Here is a 13,823-nt window from a genome sequence, read left to right as displayed (position 1 = left end):
TGAGCAGCCGAGTGTAACCTGCGTGGGAAGTGGGGCACTTCATACTAGAAGTAAAGGACGGAAGTGGGGAAGACTCATAGCGCTCGTGACAGCTACCGATAACGGAAGTTCGGCCTGACGCGCATGCGCACACCGCCGGAGTGGACACCGGAAACGGGGCGGAAATGACGCAGGACGCGTCTCGGACACTTTTAGACCTTAAAACAGAATTCCAGCACTCGTTTTTTATAGAAAATTGTACCACAGGACATTATTTCTCTCCCCCTTAATATACTCATGTTTATATAGGGAATTGTATAGCACTCTGCCTATTAGATTTTTAACAGGAAGTGATGTCATAATTACCTGCGAACACATGACACCAGCTATAAATATCATCCTTGTTCATTTGCACCCTACCCCTTGATGAAGTCAGATGGACGAAACGCGTTGGGTGTACCTCTAAACTGACCCTCCATTTCAAAAAGATAAGCATTGTTTTTATCTTTTTAGAATTTTGATGCATTTTTTCTCTTTTAACTAAAAATTTTTTTTTTTAATTCTTGTATGCTTTATATCCGTTTTATGTTTTTTAAAATACCCTTGTTGTATTCTTTAATATCTCCTTATACTTGTAAACCTTTTTTTATCCCACCTATCTTTTTTATAAATTAAATTGAATTTTTTATAAATTAAATTGAATTTTATAATTTTATCCGAATGTATCCAGCCACTTCTTCATACCATATTTAAAAACCATTAGACACCGTTGGTCGCTGGCACTCCATCCCCCTATTTTTTACCTTTAAATTGTAGACAGTTTATCCCTGTCTAATCTTTTTGGAGGCTAGCTGACACCTTATACCTACAAAGGAGTGTCTACGGTGGGGTATATTTGTATAACCCTATATATAACCTGCTTACACAAACCTGTGGCGCCATACTACCACTATTCTCATCCTATCTTGATATATTTTGTAAGGCAGCCTGGTGAGTGTGTGTAGAGTTTTTTATATACACAAAATGTTCAGAGTGAATGAACGCACCACTAAACGCAACGAATGGTGCCAGAAAATATTTAATGAAGAAGCACAGACTATTGCTATACCCCCATCTGGTAATTTAGATGACCTATTTTGGGGAATGGAACGTTTACTAGCCAAAGAAATAAAAAATTGGTGGGACATAAAAGGACTGGAGCACTACATTGAAGTTGATAGAATACCGAGAGGATTGAGAATCCAGAAACAACCCACTCTTGGAAATACAGATCCTGAATTTACTAAAAAGTGGGATTCCATTCTACATACATGCTCCTTAAATCTAATGAAACTCTTGATAAGTGAAAGGAGAAAGAATGTGACCGCTCTAGAAAAAGACATAAAAGAAAAAGAAGCTGAACTAGAACTCCACAAGGATACTGAAGATTTTCGGATTAATGATAACGTTCTAACTAAGAAACTTGAACGCATAGAGGAGGATGTCATAAGAGGGAAGGAGAAGAAATTTCTCAGAGATAAAAGGGACTATGAACAAGGAACTATTAAGAATTGGAGCAGATTTAGCACACATGACAAACAACCAAAAACAGACCAAAGATACCAGTGGAAAGCAGCACCACAAAGAACAAGACCACCACGGAGAAATGATTCACCCAGAACACCCTACACTAGAACATCGAATAGATTCACTGCACTGAATCGCCTAAGATCAAGTGATGAACAGGATTTTTTAGATGTGAGACAAGGAGCAAGGCCCAAAGGTCCGGTAAAGAGCTCAATACACGAGGACGTCAAACATGCCTCCCCACTCAAAAGAAGATTCACAGACATAGAGGAAAACGGGGCGGCAGGAGGGAAAGAATTCAAGAGAAGAAACTTGTGAACAGTAACATTAAGGAAAAAGGAATCTTCAATTTATCAACACATGAACTGACAGATTCAGAACAATCTCTACTCAGTAAAGGATTATCCTTTGCACCTACAGAAGGACTTAATAAATTTGAAACATTTATAGACTTGAACAAATTTGTGCGAAAACTGACATTGAAAAGGCACTTCCTAAAAAAAGAAAACGCCATCATCGCTAACTACGAAGCAAGCTCAAAATCAGGACTCAAACCCAAGAGTAAGTACTATCCAGTGGAGTCCAAAGGGAGTAATATAAGTATATTTTACGACCTTGTGAAAAAAGACCTATGCGAAGCAGAACCCAGACCGATCACGAAGAAAAATCTCCATAATAGAGAGATAGAAGCAATGAAAAATCTCCAAAAGAATAGACACATTGTCATAAAACCGGCTGACAAAGGGGGGGGGTTGGTCATAATGGACCGAGACAAATATGTCCACGAAGCACACCGACTTCTAGGAGATAATCACTCCTATACAATCCTATCAGAAGATCCGAAGGATACTTTTATTGAGGAACTTAGATCACTTCTCTTACGGGGTCTGAGGAGTGATATCATTACAAAGGAGGAATTTTCCTTTTTAATGCAATCCAACCCCATAACCCCCATATTTTATTTTCTACCAAAAGTTCACAAAAGCATGATTGATCCACCTGGGAGACCTATCGTTGCAGGTATAGACTCTCTTACCTCTAATCTTTCTAAATATGTTGATGTCTTTTTGAATCCACACGTCAAAAAACTACAATCATTTCTCCTGGACACTACTATGGTACTAAACGAAATTAAGAACATTACATGGAAAGACTCTTATCTATGGGTCACCATCGATGTCCAGTCATTGTATACCAGTATAGAACACTCAAAAGGCATAGAAACAAGTCGAGAGTACCTGAACAAAGACAACTCCATTACAGAAGCACACAGGAATTTTATTTGTGAACTAATTCTCTTCATTTTAAGCCGGAATTATTTTAAATTTTTAGACAAATTTTATCTTCAAAAGTGTGGCACAGCGATGGGGACTATTTTCGCACCTAGCTTTGCTAATTTATTTATGGGACAATGGGAAGAGAAATATATGTATACAGCACAATCTTTCAAGGAGTCAGTCGTAATGTACAAAAGATACATTGACGACATAATCATCATCTGGGACGGAACTGCCGAGTCTTTTATGAATTTTTTTAAGATTTTACAGAGCAACGATTTTAACCTGTCTTTTACCTGCAATGTAAGTAAAGATTCCATTGAATTTCTGGACCTGGTTTTAAGAAGCGAAGAAGGGATGGTTATCACGAAGAACTTCATTAAAGAGGTTGACATGAATAGCTACCTCCATTACAAAAGTAGTCACTCGAAGAAATGGAAGAATAATATCCCCTACTCGCAGTTTCACAGGATCCGTAGGAACTGCAACAAGAATGAAGACTGCGAACAACAGCTAGCAACATACAGGAAAAGATTTGAAGAAAAGAAATATCCACCTACAATACTAGACGAGGCAATCACCAAAACCAGACTGCTCGAGAGGGACAGCCTACTGTCATACAAACAGAAAGAAAAGAATAACGAGAAACAAAATTCGGTCTCCTTTATAACCACTTATAGCACTCATGAACAAGACATTAGAACTTCATTGAAATCCCATTGGGACATCTTATTAATGGACCCGATCCTTAAGAATATTCTCCCTCCGCAACCAGAGCTCATATTTCGTAAATCAAAAAACTTGAAAGACATTCTTGCACCGAGCATGTTAAAAGAACTACCCCCAGATACCAACCACTGTTCCCTTCCGAAATGCATTGGAGCATATAAGTGTGGACATTGCAACATCTGCAAATTTCTGAATCCTAACAGAAGGACCTTCAGCAACATGGACAACACCCAGGAGTTCAAGATTAAGGAATTTATGAATTGCAATAGCACATCAGTTATATACCTGCTAGAATGCACCTGCCACAAAAAATATGTGGGAAAAACAAAAAGGATACTGAAGATCAGAATACAGGAGCATATACGCAGCATTAAAAATAAATTGGAGACACATCTAATTTACAGACACTTCAAACTTCATCATAATTCCAATCCAGAAGAACTCTCCTTCAAGGCGATAGAACATGTCACAAGCAACGAAAGAGGCGGCGACCTAGCCAAAAAACTATCCCAGAGGGAAATGTATTGGATTTTCCAATTGAAAACCACCCATCCCATGGGTTTTAATGAAGGCTACGAGATCGCACCGTTCCTGTGAAAAGAGATTCTTCTGGCGAATTATTCTGGTTTTTATTTTTTTATCCTTCACCTTACATGCACTTGGCACTTTATAATAGTTTATAATATGTCACAACAGCACTTACTAATTATATGTCAACATCCTGAATAAACAAGTATTGTATTGTGTTTATTGAGTCGCCATACCAAAAGATACAGTCATACCACACTGGCGGACGCCCAATCTCGCCCGATCTTGGAAGCTAAGCAGTGTAGGGCCCAACCAGTACCAAATGGGGAACCATCTGCGAAGATTGGGTACTGTACATATCGGCTGGCTTTAAAAAAATAATCTACGCAATGTTGACACACTGAGTATGTCCATCCCACACAGTAGACAATATGGTTAAAATACCCTCTAGTTAATTACGCACTAATGTATTATGCACTAATACAACACTTACTGTCACATTACGGACACAAATATTAACTCCTCTCCATAATTCACTCACTGCATTAGTATATAGCATCACAAGTATGATGGACTCCTCATATTTAATTTTGAGTCACTAGCATCGTCACTTATATTATATCCACTTTAATATACCTTAGTGAATTGATATCTAAGAAATTATTTATATCTACGTTTTTTATTCCAAAGAACCTGGTATTCCACCACCCATGTCTCCTTATTTATTATTCATACGATGGTTTTCTGGGCCAATAATTATCGGCATCAATAATACAAAGATTAATTAACATCTAAAATCTCTCCTTTTTCTCAAACACACCAGTATTATGCAAAGCCTATATTGCTTGCTTAGAAGTGAAAACACAGGCACTAATTCTTTGTTTATATCTTTTTAATATGTATGGTTCCCTTGGAGACTGCGGTTACTCCTATACAGAAAATATGTCTGCAGCCATAATGAACTCCATGAAAATGGCCGCCGCTATGAATGACAACCTCTTCCTCCAATAGAGTGAAGTGAGCAGCCGAGTGTAACCTGCGTGGGAAGTGGGGCACTTCATACTAGAAGTAAAGGACGGAAGTGGGGAAGACTCATAGCGCTCGTGACAGCTACCGATAATGGAAGTTCGGCCTGACGCGCATGCGCACACCGCCGGAGTGGACACCGGAAACGGGGCGGAAATGACGCAGGACGCGTCTCGGACACTTTTAGACCTTAAAACAGAATTCCAGCACTCGTTTTTTATAGAAAATTGTACCACAGGACATTATTTCTCTCCCCCTTAATATACTCATGTTTATATAGGGAATTGTATAGCACTCTGCCTATTAGATTTTTAACAGGAAGTGATGTCATAATTACCTGCGAACACATGACACCAGCTATAAATATCATCCTTGTTCATTTGCACCCTACCCCTTGATGAAGTCAGATGGACGAAACGCGTTGGGTGTACCTCTAAACTGACCCTCCATTTCAAAAAGATAAGCATTGTTTTTATCTTTTTAGAATTTTGATGCATTTTTTCTCTTTTAACTAAAATTTTTTTTTTTTTAATTCTTGTATGCTTTATATCCGTTTTATGTTTTTTAAAATACCCTTGTTGTATTCTTTAATATCTCCTTATACTTGTAAACCTTTTTTTATCCCACCTATCTTTTTTATAAATTAAATTAAATTTTTTATAAATTAAATTGAATTTTATAATTTTATCCGAATGTATCCAGCCACTTCTTCATACCATATTTAAAAACCATTAGACACCGTTGGTCGCTGGCACTCCATCCCCCTATTTTTTACCTTTAAATTGTAGACAGTTTATCCCTGTCTAATCTTTTTGGAGGCTAGCTGACACCTTATACCTACAAAGGAGTGTCTACGGTGGGGTATATTTGTATAACCCTATATATAACCTGCTTACACAAACCTGTGGCGCCATACTACCACTATTCTCATCCTATCTTGATATATTTTGTAAGGCAGCCTGGTGAGTGTGTGTAGAGTTTTTTATATACACAAAATGTTCAGAGTGAATGAACGCACCACTAAACGCAACGAATGGTGCCAGAAAATATTTAATGAAGAAGCACAGACTATTGCTATACCCCCATCTGGTAATTTAGATGACCTATTTTGGGGAATGGAACGTTTACTAGCCAAAGAAATAAAAAATTGGTGGGACATAAAAGGACTGGAGCACTACATTGAAGTTGATAGAATACCGAGAGGATTGAGAATCCAGAAACAACCCACTCTTGGAAATACAGATCCTGAATTTACTAAAAAGTGGGATTCCATTCTACATACATGCTCCTTAAATCTAATGAAACTCTTGATAAGTGAAAGGAGAAAGAATGTGACCGCTCTAGAAAAAGACATAAAAGAAAAAGAAGCTGAACTAGAACTCCACAAGGATACTGAAGATTTTCGGATTAATGATAACGTTCTAACTAAGAAACTTGAACGCATAGAGGAGGATGTCATAAGAGGGAAGGAGAAGAAATTTCTCAGAGATAAAAGGGACTATGAACAAGGAACTATTAAGAATTGGAGCAGATTTAGCACACATGACAAACAACCAAAAACAGACCAAAGATACCAGTGGAAAGCAGCACCACAAAGAACAAGACCACCACGGAGAAATGATTCACCCAGAACACCCTACACTAGAACATCGAATAGATTCACTGCACTGAATCGCCTAAGATCAAGTGATGAACAGGATTTTTTAGATGTGAGACAAGGAGCAAGGCCCAAAGGTCCGGTAAAGAGCTCAATACACGAGGACGTCAAACATGCCTCCCCACTCAAAAGAAGATTCACAGACATAGAGGAAAACGGGGCGGCAGGAGGGAAAGAATTCAAGAGAAGAAACTTGTGAACAGTAACATTAAGGAAAAAGGAATCTTCAATTTATCAACACATGAACTGACAGATTCAGAACAATCTCTACTCAGTAAAGGATTATCCTTTGCACCTACAGAAGGACTTAATAAATTTGAAACATTTATAGACTTGAACAAATTTGTGCGAAAACTGACATTGAAAAGGCACTTCCTAAAAAAAGAAAACGCCATCATCGCTAACTACGAAGCAAGCTCAAAATCAGGACTCAAACCCAAGAGTAAGTACTATCCAGTGGAGTCCAAAGGGAGTAATATAAGTATATTTTACGACCTTGTGAAAAAAGACCTATGCGAAGCAGAACCCAGACCGATCACGAAGAAAAATCTCCATAATAGAGAGATAGAAGCAATGAAAAATCTCCAAAAGAATAGACACATTGTCATAAAACCGGCTGACAAAGGGGGGGGGTTGGTCATAATGGACCGAGACAAATATGTCCACGAAGCACACCGACTTCTAGGAGATAATCACTCCTATACAATCCTATCAGAAGATCCGAAGGATACTTTTATTGAGGAACTTAGATCACTTCTCTTACGGGGTCTGAGGAGTGATATCATTACAAAGGAGGAATTTTCCTTTTTAATGCAATCCAACCCCATAACCCCCATATTTTATTTTCTACCAAAAGTTCACAAAAGCATGATTGATCCACCTGGGAGACCTATCGTTGCAGGTATAGACTCTCTTACCTCTAATCTTTCTAAATATGTTGATGTCTTTTTGAATCCACACGTCAAAAAACTACAATCATTTCTCCTGGACACTACTATGGTACTAAACGAAATTAAGAACATTACATGGAAAGACTCTTATCTATGGGTCACCATCGATGTCCAGTCATTGTATACCAGTATAGAACACTCAAAAGGCATAGAAACAAGTCGAGAGTACCTGAACAAAGACAACTCCATTACAGAAGCACACAGGAATTTTATTTGTGAACTAATTCTCTTCATTTTAAGCCGGAATTATTTTACATTTTTAGACAAATTTTATCTTCAAAAGTGTGGCACAGCGATGGGGACTATTTTCGCACCTAGCTTTGCTAATTTATTTATGGGACAATGGGAAGAGAAATATATGTATACAGCACAATCTTTCAAGGAGTCAGTCGTAATGTACAAAAGATACATTGACGACATAATCATCATCTGGGACGGAACTGCCGAGTCTTTTATGAATTTTTTTAAGATTTTACAGAGCAACGATTTTAACCTGTCTTTTACCTGCAATGTAAGTAAAGATTCCATTGAATTTCTGGACCTGGTTTTAAGAAGCGAAGAAGGGATGGTTATCACGAAGAACTTCATTAAAGAGGTTGACATGAATAGCTACCTCCATTACAAAAGTAGTCACTCGAAGAAATGGAAGAATAATATCCCCTACTCGCAGTTTCACAGGATCCGTAGGAACTGCAACAAGAATGAAGACTGCGAACAACAGCTAGCAACATACAGGAAAAGATTTGAAGAAAAGAAATATCCACCTACAATACTAGACGAGGCAATCACCAAAACCAGACTGCTCGAGAGGGACAGCCTACTGTCATACAAACAGAAAGAAAAGAATAACGAGAAACAAAATTCGGTCTCCTTTATAACCACTTATAGCACTCATGAACAAGACATTAGAACTTCATTGAAATCCCATTGGGACATCTTATTAATGGACCCGATCCTTAAGAATATTCTCCCTCCGCAACCAGAGCTCATATTTCGTAAATCAAAAAACTTGAAAGACATTCTTGCACCGAGCATGTTAAAAGAACTACCCCCAGATACCAACCACTGTTCCCTTCCGAAATGCATTGGAGCATATAAGTGTGGACATTGCAACATCTGCAAATTTCTGAATCCTAACAGAAGGACCTTCAGCAACATGGACAACACCCAGGAGTTCAAGATTAAGGAATTTATGAATTGCAATAGCACATCAGTTATATACCTGCTAGAATGCACCTGCCACAAAAAATATGTGGGAAAAACAAAAAGGATACTGAAGATCAGAATACAGGAGCATATACGCAGCATTAAAAATAAATTGGAGACACATCTAATTTACAGACACTTCAAACTTCATCATAATTCCAATCCAGAAGAACTCTCCTTCAAGGCGATAGAACATGTCACAAGCAACGAAAGAGGCGGCGACCTAGCCAAAAAACTATCCCAGAGGGAAATGTATTGGATTTTCCAATTGAAAACCACCCATCCCATGGGTTTTAATGAAGGCTACGAGATCGCACCGTTCCTGTGAAAAGAGATTCTTCTGGCGAATTATTCTGGTTTTTATTTTTTTATCCTTCACCTTACATGCACTTGGCACTTTATAATAGTTTATAATATGTCACAACAGCACTTACTAATTATATGTCAACATCCTGAATAAACAAGTATTGTATTGTGTTTATTGAGTCGCCATACCAAAAGATACAGTCATACCACACTGGCGGACGCCCAATCTCGCCCGATCTTGGAAGCTAAGCAGTGTAGGGCCCAACCAGTACCAAATGGGGAACCATCTGCGAAGATTGGGTACTGTACATATCGGCTGGCTTTAAAAAAATAATCTACGCAATGTTGACACACTGAGTATGTCCATCCCACACAGTAGACAATATGGTTAAAATACCCTCTAGTTAATTACGCACTAATGTATTATGCACTAATACAACACTTACTGTCACATTACGGACACAAATATTAACTCCTCTCCATAATTCACTCACTGCATTAGTATATAGCATCACAAGTATGATGGACTCCTCATATTTAATTTTGAGTCACTAGCATCGTCACTTATATTATATCCACTTTAATATACCTTAGTGAATTGATATCTAAGAAATTATTTATATCTACGTTTTTTATTCCAAAGAACCTGGTATTCCACCACCCATGTCTCCTTATTTATTATTCATACGATGGTTTTCTGGGCCAATAATTATCGGCATCAATAATACAAAGATTAATTAACATCTAAAATCTCTCCTTTTTCTCAAACACACCAGTATTATGCAAAGCCTATATTGCTTGCTTAGAAGTGAAAACACAGGCACTAATTCTTTGTTTATATCTTTTTAATATGTATGGTTCCCTTGGAGACTGCGGTTACTCCTATACAGAAAATATGTCTGCAGCCATAATGAACTCCATGAAAATGGCCGCCGCTATGAATGACAACCTCTTCCTCCAATAGAGTGAAGTGAGCAGCCGAGTGTAACCTGCGTGGGAAGTGGGGCACTTCATACTAGAAGTAAAGGACGGAAGTGGGGAAGACTCATAGCGCTCGTGACAGCTACCGATAACGGAAGTTCGGCCTGACGCGCATGCGCACACCGCCGGAGTGGACACCGGAAACGGGGCGGAAATGACGCAGGACGCGTCTCGGACACTTTTAGACCTTAAAACAGAATTCCAGCACTCGTTTTTTATAGAAAATTGTACCACAGGACATTATTTCTCTCCCCCTTAATATACTCATGTTTATATAGGGAATTGTATAGCACTCTGCCTATTAGATTTTTAACAGGAAGTGATGTCATAATTACCTGCGAACACATGACACCAGCTATAAATATCATCCTTGTTCATTTGCACCCTACCCCTTGATGAAGTCAGATGGACGAAACGCGTTGGGTGTACCTCTAAACTGACCCTCCATTTCAAAAAGATAAGCATTGTTTTTATCTTTTTAGAATTTTGATGCATTTTTTCTCTTTTAACTAAAAATTTTTTTTTTTAATTCTTGTATGCTTTATATCCGTTTTATGTTTTTTAAAATACCCTTGTTGTATTCTTTAATATCTCCTTATACTTGTAAACCTTTTTTTATCCCACCTATCTTTTTTATAAATTAAATTGAATTTTTTATAAATTAAATTGAATTTTATAATTTTATCCGAATGTATCCAGCCACTTCTTCATACCATATTTAAAAACCATTAGACACCGTTGGTCGCTGGCACTCCATCCCCCTATTTTTTATATATATATATATATATATATGTAGAAGAGTCAGAACAAACAAATGTCCAAGACAGGACATGGCACTCCAGGACTTTAGTATAAATTATTTTAATGCATCCACTTAATCAACGACCTGCATCACTCCAACAGCCAGTGGTGCAGTGTAAACTGTGGCATAATGGCACAAGCATATATATGTGTAGATATATATATATATATACATACACACACACACACACACACACACACACACACAGACACACTAGTTTTACGGACCCAGTATATACTGGGTCACCTCAGTCCCCACCCCCGTGATTGGCTCCGCCCAGTTCTGGAAACCCCCCCATGCAAATCCTGCGTTTGCCACTGTGTCCCAGTGGCCAATCCGCCACTGATTACATACATAGCCACCATATTACATACATAGCCACCACATTATTACATGAATAGCACCACATTATACAATTAGCACTGCATTACACGTATAGCACCACATTACTCGTATAGCACCTTATTACATGTATAACACTACACATATAGCACTGCATTACACAAATAGCACCACATAACACGAATAGCACAACATTACAGGTATAGCACCACACTACACGTATAGCACTGCATTATACGACTAGCACTACATTACATACATAGCCACCGCATTACATACGTAACAACCATATTACATATGTAGACATCGCATAAATAGGCCCATCATCATAGACAGACATTGAGTAGTTATAGGGCTGAAGGACGTTGCATTAGAGATTGTCCCAGGGCTGGCTGTGAGTGCTGCCTTGTCAGCTGGCATCCTGAGAACAAAGTACATCCTGCTCCTGTCCAGTCCCCAAACCATACACTGTGACCAAGAACGCCCTAATCCTTACACTAACGTGATCATGCAAATAATGTAATTAAAAATAACCTCTCTGCCGTGTCCTCTTCAGTGCTCAGTCGCCGCTCTGGCCAGTTCAGTGAGAGTGCGGGAGCTGGGATGGCAGCGGGTGTAGTGAACCCGGCTCCGACCATCGCTTTGCTGCTGCTCCTGGGCCGGGCTCGTTGAAGAGACCTTTGGCCGGGGCCAGGGCGAGGATGTTGCTGGGCTAGTTAACTTTCTCAAGGTCCCCAATTGGTAGAACACCATCACCACTTTTTACGGCTAGCGGCACCTGGAAGTGCCCGCTAGCCTAACTTCCGGATTGCATTCCAATGAACCACATGTACTGGAAGCAGTGTGAGCCAGCCCAGCCTGAGTGTGAATTGGCCTGGCTGAGGGGGATATGGGACCAGCCCATCAAAATCTGTCATGGTTTCCTGGTGGGCCAATCCGCCCCTGGTAGCTGCACTCCCTGCACCTATATTAGCTACACCCTTGTATATAACACATGTAACTGTGACAGGGAAGGTCGCCCCTCTCAGTTGTGGGTCACAAAGCAGCTGCACCTATGGTAGCTACACCCTGCATATAACAAATGTAATTGTGACAGGAAAGGTTGCCCCTCTCAGCACTGGGCCCCATAGCAGCTGCACTCCTTGCACCTATGGTAGCTACACCCTTGTCTATAACACGAGTAACTGTGACAGGGAAGGTGGCCTCTCTCAGCACTGGGCCCCATAGCATCTGCACTCCTGGCACCTATGGTAGCTACACCCTTGTCTATAACACGAGTAACTGTGACAGGGAAGGTGGCCCCTCTCAGCACTGTGCCCCATAGCATCTGCACTCCCTGCACCTATGGTAGCTACACCCTGTATATAACACATGTAACTGTGACAGGGTAGGTGGCCTCTCTCAGCTCTGGGCCCCATAGCAGCTGCACTCCCTGCACCTATGGTAGCTATGCCCTTGGCGAGCCCACATGGGGCTCTGCTGCACTCGTACCCCCACCGTCAATCTGGCGGCCAGGATCCTGGCATCAGGATGATGACCGCTGGGATCCCAACCACCGGTTACACTATCCCAATGCATGATAGAGCATATGGTACTTGCCTATTCTCCCGCAATGTCTTGGAGACTCCAGGATAGCAGGAACCAAGGTGTAGGCATATCTTCAGTAATGCCTCAGTTCCACACGCTGATGCCCACTTCCCGTGTAAAGTGACCACTCCAGGCGAGCTGATGACGCTATTCCTGCTGAATCCCATCATCATGGCCCCTTCCCCCGCTTTACAATGATGTAATCGTGGCTTTATATACTGTGCCTTGATGATGCGATTCTGCTGTCATGCCCCTGCACTGCCCACATGGTTGCGTCATACCCCTCCCAACTGGCAGCCAAGAACTTGGTAAGTGTGTGATATCTGGGCCCTGTAGCTCACCAGCAAAAAAGTATCTATTTTTTAACCATTTCATTACCCCCACATCCACTGCATACAATGGGGTCTATGTACTAAGCCTTGGAGAGAGATAAAGTGGATGGAGATAAAGTACCAGCCAAACAGCTCCTGTCATTTTTCAAACCCAGCCTATAATATGACAGTTAGCAGCTGATTGGCTGGTACTTATCTCTGTCCACTATATCTCTCTCCAAGGCTTAGTAAATAGACTCCAGTATTTGTAATGAGCCCCAGTGCTTTAGCCTACCAAACACGCACCACCATCACCACCAATTTTGCAACTAAACACTGTAAAGCATGAGAGGACATGGGCTGTTATCCGATGTCTCCACTGTACAGCTGGCCACGTGCAGGCACATCCCACCTCTGGAGCTGCGGCCCAGGATTATTGATCAATTTGACCTCACACTTGGATTGCCAAACCTGACATGGACCAGTAAAACAGCCCCATGGGGTTTCTGGGGGATCTATGGGGCCAATTCAGACCTGATCGCTCGCTAGCTGTTTTTTGCAGTCCTGCGTTCACAT

At 40.3% G+C, this 13,823-nt stretch overlaps 2 pseudogenes; both read left to right on the top strand.

Annotated features, from left to right (window-relative positions):
- Positions 1-4,319: 4,319 nt before the first annotated feature.
- LOC134930647 (5S ribosomal RNA) lies at positions 4,320-4,438 on the top strand (annotated as a pseudogene).
- Positions 4,439-9,417: 4,979 nt separating this feature from the next.
- Positions 9,418-9,536, top strand: LOC134930646 (5S ribosomal RNA; annotated as a pseudogene).
- The last annotated feature ends 4,287 nt before the right edge of the window (positions 9,537-13,823 follow it).

This window comes from Pseudophryne corroboree, chromosome 5 (assembly GCF_028390025.1).
Source record: "Pseudophryne corroboree isolate aPseCor3 chromosome 5, aPseCor3.hap2, whole genome shotgun sequence".
Classification (NCBI taxonomy): domain Eukaryota; kingdom Metazoa; phylum Chordata; class Amphibia; order Anura; family Myobatrachidae; genus Pseudophryne; species Pseudophryne corroboree.
Note: the sequence above shows the minus strand (reverse complement) of the source record. Positions and strands in the feature narration are given on the sequence as shown.